The sequence below is a fragment of the Hemitrygon akajei genome, chromosome 4, assembly GCF_048418815.1.
Source record: "Hemitrygon akajei chromosome 4, sHemAka1.3, whole genome shotgun sequence".
NCBI lineage: Eukaryota > Metazoa > Chordata > Chondrichthyes > Myliobatiformes > Dasyatidae > Hemitrygon > Hemitrygon akajei.
In genome coordinates this window covers 41,726,929-41,737,017 of record NC_133127.1, presented here as the reverse complement: position 1 = coordinate 41,737,017, position 10,089 = coordinate 41,726,929, and the positions used below count along the sequence as shown (strand labels likewise).

At 43.4% G+C, this 10,089-nt stretch overlaps 1 protein-coding gene across 5 annotated transcripts in view; it reads left to right on the top strand.

Moving 5' to 3' along the window:
- The first annotated feature begins 3,948 nt into the window (after nucleotides 1–3,948).
- LOC140726278 (PDZ and LIM domain protein 5-like) overlaps nucleotides 3,949–10,089 on the top strand; it is a 247,637-nt gene continuing 241,496 nt past the window's right edge. For 3 of the 5 annotated variants that reach the window (XM_073042451.1, XM_073042450.1, XM_073042445.1), the window contains exon 1: nucleotides 3,949–4,126. The gene's annotated coding sequence lies outside the window, so the exon portion shown is untranslated. The other 2 variants (XM_073042447.1, XM_073042448.1) reach the window with 2 other exon arrangements.

Here is a 10,089-nt window from a genome sequence, read left to right as displayed (position 1 = left end):
TCGAGCTGACAAACCAGATCCACAATTTGCTCTGCAATGGAAGGTAAAGGGTGCTTGTAGAGGATTGCTTTTGTAGTTGTGTATAGCAAGAAAATGTGGGCGTCCAATGAAGAACATCCGTGGACGGCTGTCAGGCTGGCTAGTGCTGTGGCTAGCCAGCAAGGATGAGGGCTGGTGGTCCCCCACGAGTCAACAAGTATGCCCAGCTTGGTGGATGCCAGGTCTGGAGGTCTGTGCAGGAGGCACGAGGTATGTGAATCAGCGAGTCCTAGTGTCGATACCAAGGACTGAAGTCCGAAGGTCAACTGGAAGTACAAGGTAAAGGTCGATGGCCGAAACTCTGGGTATGTGAGTCTATGAGTCCACTAGTTAAGTCAAAGGCTCAATGTTTGTGAGTCTGTAAGTCCACTGGAGGATGAAGGTCTGGAGGTGGCCTGTCCTGGAGTTGACGGAGTGTGTGTGTGTGTGTGTGTGTGTGTGTGTGTGTGTGTGTGTGTGTGTGTGTGTGTGTGTGTGTGTGTGTGTGTGTGTGTGTGTGTGTGTGTGTGTGTGTGTGTGTGTGTGTGTGTGTGTGTGTGTAGGTGGGGGGAAGGGAAGGGGCTTTGTTTTGCTGTTGCTTTGTTGTTGTTCTATTGTGGTCATTGTTGTTGCTTGCACTGTTCTGTTGAACACTGTGGGCATGCTACGTAGGCTTCAGAATGTGTGGTGACACTTGCAGGCTGCCTTCGGCACATACTTAGCTTGTGTTAGTTGTTAATGCAAATGACCTATTTCACTATGTTTCAATGTACTCGTGATAAATAAGTGAATCAGAATTTGAGAGAGGGAGAGAGGGCTTGAAGCGTAGTTACTGACAGTGGTTCAGTGTCGGGACGAGCACCTGAAAAGCTTAGGCATAGGGGAAGATGGGCCAGGTGCTGGGAAATGGGAATGATATAGAAAGGAGCCCACTAGTTTGCATAGAGTTGCGGTGAAAGGTCTGTTTGTGTTCTGTATGATACTATGATATTTAATGGCTGAATAGTTGAGGGCCTGTGCAATCTTCATCTGCTTTATTTCTAATATAGGGATAGATCTGTGGGAAAATGGGATGTGCCTCAACCTGGAACGTTGACTGTCTATTTTCCTGCAATGATGCTGCTCAACCCATCGAGTTCCTTCGGCACCCTGGGTATTGCTGCAGATTCTGGCATCAGCCCCACCCATGCCTGTCTTTAATGGCTGCAGTAGCCTGCTCATTTCCAGCAAGTCCCCTCGCGACATTTACTTGCCAACAGCCCACGAGGGAAACAATCTGTAAAACTCACGGCAGCTCACATTGCTAAGATTTGATGGTTCCTTGGGAATTAAGTTTCAGACACCGGTGCATCTGATGAACAAGACATATTATTTTCTGGACCTTTTAATCATCATTTTTGATTACCATATAACCATATAACAATTACAGCACAGAAACAGGCCATCTCGGCCCTTCTAGTCCGTGCCGAACGCTTACTCTCACCTAGTCCCACTGACCTGCACTCAGCCCATAACCCTCCATTCCTTTCCTGTCCATATACCTATCCAATTTTACTTTAAATGACAATACCGAACCTGCCTCTACCATTTCTACCGGAAGATTACAGTAAATCTCTTCCGTTTATCTGAAGGCAGGAAGACAGTTTACCATTTGTAACGTGTCAGTTGCTCCATTTTAAATCATTTTTGAAGTGCAGTCACTATTGCAGTGCGCAAGAAATGCAATATACATGAGTGCACAGCAAGATCCCACAAGCAATAAAGCAATGGTTTATAAATGCTGAGGGATGGTTAAATATCTTTCAGGACTGTCCCGCTCACTAATTTGAAAGGTTTCATGGTAGTCCACGTTCACCAGGGAGAGCAGATGGTAGAATGCGGGGTCAAGATCCCACCTCATTGTACTAGGGGATAATTCAATTGCTCTATAACATCAAAGTAGAAGTTGTCTTTGAGCTCGGTGGTACGTGCTTTCAGGCTTGTATTTTCTTCCCGATGGGAGGGGGAGAGGAGAGAATGTCAGGGTAGTTGGGATCTTTGATTATGTTGGCTGCTTCACTGAGGCAATGAAAAGTGTAAAAAGAGTTCATAGAGGGAAGGCTTATCTCAGAAGCATAATCAGATTTATTATTGTCTTAAATTACATGGAATGTGTTGTTCTGCAGCAGTGAAAAACCATAAATTAAGATAAATCACATAAATAAGTAGAGCAAAAATAAAGGAAAAACATGGTAGGGTTCATGGACTGCTCAGAAATCTGATGGAAGAGGGTTTAAAGCTGTTCCAGAATCACTGGGCGTGGGTCTTGAGGCTCCTGAACTTCCTCCCTGATGGTAGAAATGAGGGTAGGTTGCAGGTGAGGGATCTTAGTGATGGATGCCAACCTCTTGAGGCATCGCCTCTTGAAGATGTCCTCAGTGGTGGGGAGAGCTGTGTCAGTGAGAAAGCTGCCTGAGCCTACAACTCTGGATAGTCTCCTGTGATCCTGTGCATGTACTGAACTGTGACCAGCCAGATCAGATGCCATACCGAGCTGTGTGATGAATCTGGGCAGAATGCTTCCTATGGTGCATCTGTTAAAATTAGACTGTTTGCAGTCTGCAAGTCGAATGAAAACAGCACAGCTGATATTAAAGCTTTGCTTTCACCAAATGGTTACCTGAAAACTTTGCTCATGGATGAAGTTATTAGCAGACTATTGCATCGCGAATTGCTGATCTTTGAGAATTCAAATGCAGACTGTCCCGTCAGAGAAGCAACCTGATATTCCTTCTGGTGCGGTGTGTGTGAAAGTCCAGATTTCGTACTGTCAGCTCAGTGCGATGCAGTTTCACCTCCTGAATTGAGGCTTTAAGTCCTGCACTGGAAATTCGAGCATAAAGAATGAGGCAGTTGTGATCCTGAGAGAGTTATTGATGCCTGGATGACATGTTAAACTAGGGCCTTCTCTGGACTGTCAGGTGGATTTAAGAGACCCCACAGCACTACTTTGATTAAAAAAACAAATGCATAATCCCTGTTGCCCCAGCCAGTAAGTATGTCTCAACCATCACTGGAGATTATTTGGTAATTATTACAGAAGATATATGAGCTGGAGTCATTCCTACACTGCTCAGCAATAAGATCAGGACTGCTCACATTTTGGATGCAGCTCCACTTCCTGCATGTTCCCCACACCTCTGGACTCCCCTAGCAACTAAAAATCTGTTCATCTTGGCCTTGAATATATTCAATAACTTCTGGCTTCACAGCTCTTTGGGAAAGAGAATTCCATTGGAGGCTGAGGGGAAGAACTGATGGAAGCTTTATAGGAAGGGAAGCCAAAGATTTTAAAAGGACCTGTGGGGCAAAGTTTCATGCAGAGGTGGTGAGTTTATGGAATGAGCTGCCAGAGGAAATGGTTGAGGCAGGTATCAACTAAGAAGCACATGGAGTGGGCGGGCTTGGAGGGATACAGACTGAACACAAGAAATGGGGACTATTTGGGCAGAAGGGCCTTTCTCACAGTATTGCTTTCTCACTCTGTGACTCAACTCTAATAAATTAGTCATTGCCCGACTCCCACTACTCTCTAATATATGATTTAATTGGTTATTAATGCCATATCAAGTATGTTTTTTAGACAAAACTGTTGGGAATTCTAGTTAAATATATGATTAGTTGATAATGGACAAATACAATATATTGAATTAATTGTATAAGGGATTTAGATCGGGACAATTTGTGGTATGCAATTTACGTGGTTTAAATAATGTGACTTCGTAAAAAAAGGTACTCTGACATTGCAATATTATTGACTAACTCGTTCAACGTAATTTAATTTTTAATGCACTAGTTTCACCACCACCACCCCACAAAAAAATTGTTACGTCAGTGGGTGGGGAAGCAGGGAGGGCAATTTCCCTTTCTCCTCCTCCTCCATCGCGTGCTCTTTGCTTAGCGAAAGAGTTGAATGTGACGGAAGTGGGGAGATAGGGAAGCGCTTCAGCGAGCGAAGGCTGCAGAAGCCGGCCCCGGCAGCACGGCGTTCGAATAGAACCTTGCTCCGCATTGTGGGTTGCAACACCGCGTTCCAATAGAACCTTAGCCCGGATCGCTTGCTGGAGAGGTGAGGGGCAACGTTTGCAGTAACAGGGGATTTTTGACACATGCGAAAGAATTCCTGCAAAATAAAGGAAGGAAAGAGGAGGGAGAAGGGAGCAAGGAGACAGTGTTGGTGATTCCCTGTGTTTGCTAACGGGTGCGGAGGTCGGTATTGATTTTTCAGTATTTTCAGGTCACCTCTTAATTGCAAATGTGATTTATTTTATCTTTTTCTGCACTCCAGTATTTTAAAACTTGCCCTTTAAGTTAGTGGCTCCTTCCTGGGACTTTCTTTAAGCGACAAGCTTTATGGTAGATATTTTGCAATTAGGGTCCCGTTTTAAACATTCAACTTGTATTTCAGCTTTTCCAGCATTTTGTTATTTTTTTTGTTCTAACTATTCAAGAGTGTAGATTTTGTCTCAGAAAGGAGCTAACTTTGCAAGCAATCTCTTGGAAATTCTGAATTTAACCCAATGTAAGCATGTGGTGTTATCTTGACTGACAGCAAGATTTGCCAATCGGAGCTTGGATCCGCTGTTGCACCTTGGTTTCTGCCTTCCAATCGGCGTGTGGGGTTGGATTTGGTTGAGACACGGGATTAGCGGGCGGGTCCGTGACATTCATAGCCAGTCTCCGAAAAGTATAATTCGCTTGTCAAATGCTCATTTTGCGTGGGGTAAGGTTGGATTTAAAGGATCTTGCTGTAGACACAAGTTTACAACAGCAAACATCTTTCTGGAGGCCTCTTTGTTGTTAAGGCGGTTCCTCGGCATGTCTTTTTATCCCGCTGTAGTGTACGGCAAGTTAGAGCATGTGTATTTCCGTGGCCAAGACATGCACAGTTCGTCGACTGTTTAAAGCTGTTGCTTTGATTAATGCATCTCTCAGCAAAGAAATATGTATTTAAGAATGGTGGTGATCTTGTGCCACTCCGTTCTGAGTAATGATCGGTCTCCCAGAGGCGGAAAGGTCAGAGTTCCTGACCCTCTGCAGAGAGTGCAAAGAGTGCGGAGCATATTTATGAGGATGTTGCCGGGGATTGAGCGATTAATTATGGAGAGAAGTTGAGCAGGTTGGAATTTGATTAATTGGCGTGTAGAAGACTGAGGGGTGATCTTATAGAAGTGGATAAAATCATGAGGGTGACCGAGTGAATTCACAGCCTTTTTCCCAGGATTAGAGCATTGAGAACTAGGGGATGCAGATTTGGGGTGAGGGGGGAGCATTTAAAGGGGGACCCAATGGGCAATACTTTCACACAGAGTGGCCCACGTATGGAATGATCTGCCAAGGAAGCAATAGAGGCATTTAAAAGGTACTTGGAAATGAAAGGATCAGACGGATATGGGTCTAATTTAGGAGGGAAGCTTTGTCGACATGGACCACAAACACGGAAGAGCCAGTTTCTGTGCTGTGTGAATGTATGATTTGAGCACAAGTTTCTAGGCTGATGGACAAGTCTAGTGTTGTATAGCGTTATATATGTTACACAGAACTTTTGGGGGTGGGGAGGGTGAATGTTAAGTTAAAGCTACCTCTGTTTCAGCAATCCCATAATACTCAAAAATAAACAGGGGTCTTAATCCAAAGTTACAAGTTAATTGTCATATTTACAAGTGCAATGAAGAACTTAGTTGCAGCAGCATCACAGGCAATGTTCCCTCAAGTTTATAATGATCAGTGTATTCAAAAATCTTGTACTATGCAATTTTTTGCCCAGTGACAATAACGTGCGCACTGAATTTTATATATAGAGGTATTCATTTTAACAGACAGCAAAACATTGTCAATGAGAACTTCGATCTCCTCTGGGTTTGATTGTTTTCGCTCTTGTTCATCCACTCTCACAAAGCACACGTAGCAGGCACAGGTAATGAAGAATTTTCTTGCCGGAGCTTTTGCACAACGTCCATATGTGATTTACTTGCTAAGTGGCGCTTTAAAAAGTTAAGTTTTCAAATATCATTCCACTTCTTCCCACTTGCAAATTCTTCAGTAACTTTTGTATTGTGACAAATACACACAGGTAAGACCAGTTTCTGTTTTGTACATAAATATTTCTTGTAGCTGCATGTTCCTGGCCTCATGAGCATTCGGTGTAGCAGTTTCTACTGTGTAACTAAGCCATTCCACTTTAAATGAACTAGCAGTTCTTTTGTGCTTCACACCTTTTGCTTCTTTGGAATTTGACATAATGAATCAATAATTTCTTCAATAAAAACAGTATAAATAAGCCAGTTCTAAAATCTGTAGGCAAATCATCACAAACTCCATATTGTCAACACCATCCACATCAGAAGCCGGAAAAGGAATTGTGATTAAGTACGGCTGTGAAATATGCTTGATGTGCCAGCAAGGTCGATGGTGACTACCTTTTGCGCGTGGTTTAAATTCCTTTGCGCGCTAGTAGCAAAAGATGTGTGCATGCGCAGACCTTACAGGAAACGGCTACAGGTGCATTGGTAGGTAGGTACAGGCACCTGTATTTTTGCATTGCTGTTTTTGGGAGGATGGGGAGTGTCAAGTCTTGCTCTGCTTAAGATGACTTTTATGCTCCTTACATCAATGACCCACATTTTGAAAATGCTTTAATGACTGTAGATTATAATGGTGTCTTTATAGATCATAAGACATAACAGAATTAGACCATTCAGCCCATTGTGTCTGCTCCACTGTTCCATCATGGCTGATCCCACTCAACCACACACTCCTTCCTTTTCGCCATATCTTTTGTTGCCTTGATTGACAACAAAATGATCATCTTCTGCCTTAAATATACCCACGGACTTGACCTCCACTGCAGTCTGTGAGAGAGCATTCCACAGATTCACTACTCTCTGGCTGAAAAAAATTCCTTCTTAGCTCTGTTCTATAAGGTCGCCCCTGGATTTGAGGCTGTGCCCTCTAGCTCTGGATACCCCCACCAAAGAAAACATCCTCTCTACATCCACCTCATCTAGTCCTTTTAACATCCGTTATGTTTCAATGAGCTCCCCATGCATTCTTCCAATTTCCAGTGAATACAGGCCCAAAGCTGCCAAACACTCCTCGTGTGTTAACTCCTACATTCCCAGAATCATCTTCTTGAACCTCCTCTGGACTCTTTCCAAAGACAATACTTCTTTCTGAGATAAGGAGCCTAAAGCTGTTTGCAATACTCCCAAATACAGCCGGATTAGTATCTTATAAAGGCTTAGTGTTATTTCCTTGCCTTTGTATTCTGTTCCCCTTGAAATAAATGCCAACATTGCATTTGCCTGCTTTACCACATCCTCAACCTATAAATTAACTTTCTCGGAGTCTTGCATGAGGACTCCTAAGTTCCTGTACACCTCTGATGTTTGAACATTCTTCCCATTTAGATAATAGTCTGTGCTATTTTTCCTTTTACCAAATGCATTATCATACATTTCCCAACACTATTCCATTTGCCACTTTTTTGCCCATTCTTCCAATTTGTCCATGTCTGCTGCAATCACATTGCTTCCTCCGCACTACCTACCCCTCCCACCTATCATCCGCAAACTTTGCCACAAAGCCATTAATTCCATTGTCCAAATCATTGACAAACAATGTGAAAAGTAGTGGTGCTATAACTGATCCCTGAGGAACACCACTAGTCACTGGCAGCCAACCAGAAAAGGCCCCTTTTATTTCCACTCGCTGCCTCCTGCCTGTCCAGACATTCCTCTATCCATACCAGTACCTTTCCTGTAATGCCATAGGATTTTACCTTGTTAAGCAGCCTCATGTGTGGCACCTTACCAGACTCCTCCTGAAAATCCAGGTAAATGACATCCACTGCCTTAAGTTCACTCTGTCTGTTACGTCCTCACTGAACTGTTAACAGATTTGCAAGGCAAGATTTACCTGTACAGCAACCATGCTGACTTCATTAGTCTCCAAGTACCCCGAAACTTCATCCTTAATAATACTCCCATGCTTTCCCAACCACTGAGGTTGGGCTGACTGGCCTATCCTTCCTACCTTCTTAAAGAGTGGAGTGGCACTTGCAGTTTTCCGGTCCTCTGGGACCATGCCAGAATCAAGTGATTTTTGAAATATCATGACCAATGGATCCATTATCTCTTCAGCAACCTCTACCAACACTCTGGAAAGTAGTTCATCTGACTTATCCACCTGAAGAGCTTTAAGTATATCTATTAGGCCATTGGCTGAGGAATGGCAGAGAATTCAGATAAATGTGAGGTCTTGCATTTTGGTGAGCCAAACCAACACCAAGGCAGGGTTTGCACAGTAAATGGTAGGACTCTGGGCAGTACTGTAGAACTGGGAGACCTAGGGGTGCAGGCACTTCATTGAAGGTGCAGCACACATAGAGAGCTTAGTAACAAAAGGACTTGGTGCTCTTGCCTTGCATTACAGTATTGAGTACAGGAGTTGGGATGTTACAATATAGTTGTGCATGATGCGCGTAAGGCTACCTTTTGAGTATACTACATACTATTCTTGTGCTGTAGGGAGGATATCAATAAACTGGAAGTGATGCAAAAAAGATTTACAAGGATATTACTGGGATTTAAGTTGTAAGGAAAGGTGGATAGAACAGGGTTTGTTTTTCCCTTGAAGCTGAAGAGGCTAAGGGGCTTTCTTAGGGATGTTTATGTAATTATGAGGGGATAGATAAGGGAATGGCTTTTCCCTTGGAAGGAGAGTCCAAAACTTGAAGACATAGGTTTAAGGTAAGAAGGGAAAGATTTAAAAGGACCTTTGGCCCATCATGTACGTATATGCTTTCCTTGCTCACCCACATCTACAGTTTTGTTTGTATTGAACTGTCAAAGGAGGCCATATAGGCAAGTACATTTGCAACATTTAGAAGACATTTGGGCAGTTTCATGGATGGGGAATGGGCCAAATGCAGGCAAATTGGGCAAGTTGATTGGTGTGAATGAGTTGGGCTGAAGATCATGTTTTCTGAGTGTATGGCTATTATTACGTTGCTATTTTGGGGTAAGTGGGCTCTTGCTTTCTTTAAGTAGACTATCCTGTTTCCTACATCAGTCAGTACTTGAATGGCTAAAGTGAAAGGTGCTATGGAAATGCACTGGTTCTCCCTCCACTCCAGCATTCAGCGTGTCGGAGCCTGTTCAGTTATGAGGTAGCATTCCTCAGCCAATCCTGCCTGGTGCCACTCACCTGTGTTGTTGAAATGGCAGCTATTTTTCTTAATGCTGCTGTCAACAAAGGAGAAATATGTATTTTAGCGAGCTCATAATGTGCTTATTGTACCACTCCTCTCTGTGAAAAGAAGATGTATAGATTTCATTAACATGTGGTCTTGCGGTTGACTTAGATTGGAAGAAACTTGCCCAGTTCACCTAGTGTGAAAACAGGAAATGCTGGGAAGTGAACAGCAGGCCAGGGAGCAGTTGTAGGACTGACTGACTTAAATCATAATTGATCAGTAACCCATTTACTAATGGGCCAGTACAAGAGATTTCGGAGCTGTCCTTTCCAACTGAAGCTTATTGTCTTCTGACCATGTACTGGCTTGAAGGCAAACAAAAAATAAATCTGTATTTACATAGTGCCTTTCACGTCACTGTCAGAACACGCCAGTGCCTTTTAAAATGAAGAAATGTCTTTTGGTGCCACAGAGCTAGTTTTGTTCCCCCAGACAGTGAGTGCAAACAGATTTGTTTTTGGTGATAGGTGCTGGGAGAACTTGGTGGGTCAGGCAGCATCTCTGGACGAAAATGGATAACAACATTTCAAGTTGAGGCACTTCATCTGGACCAGTGCAGAGACCCATGGCCTTGACTGTTCATTTCCTTCCACAGATGCTGCCTAACCCTCTGAGGTCTTTAAGCAGCTTATTTGTTATTCCAGATTCCAGCATCTGCAGTCTCTTGTTGATAGCTTTAGGAATATTTGTTGGAGGGCAGGTATTGGCTCTCGCACACCCGGGGGAATTCACCAATTCTTCAAGCTGGTGCAGTTGGACCTTTTTATTCCACCTGA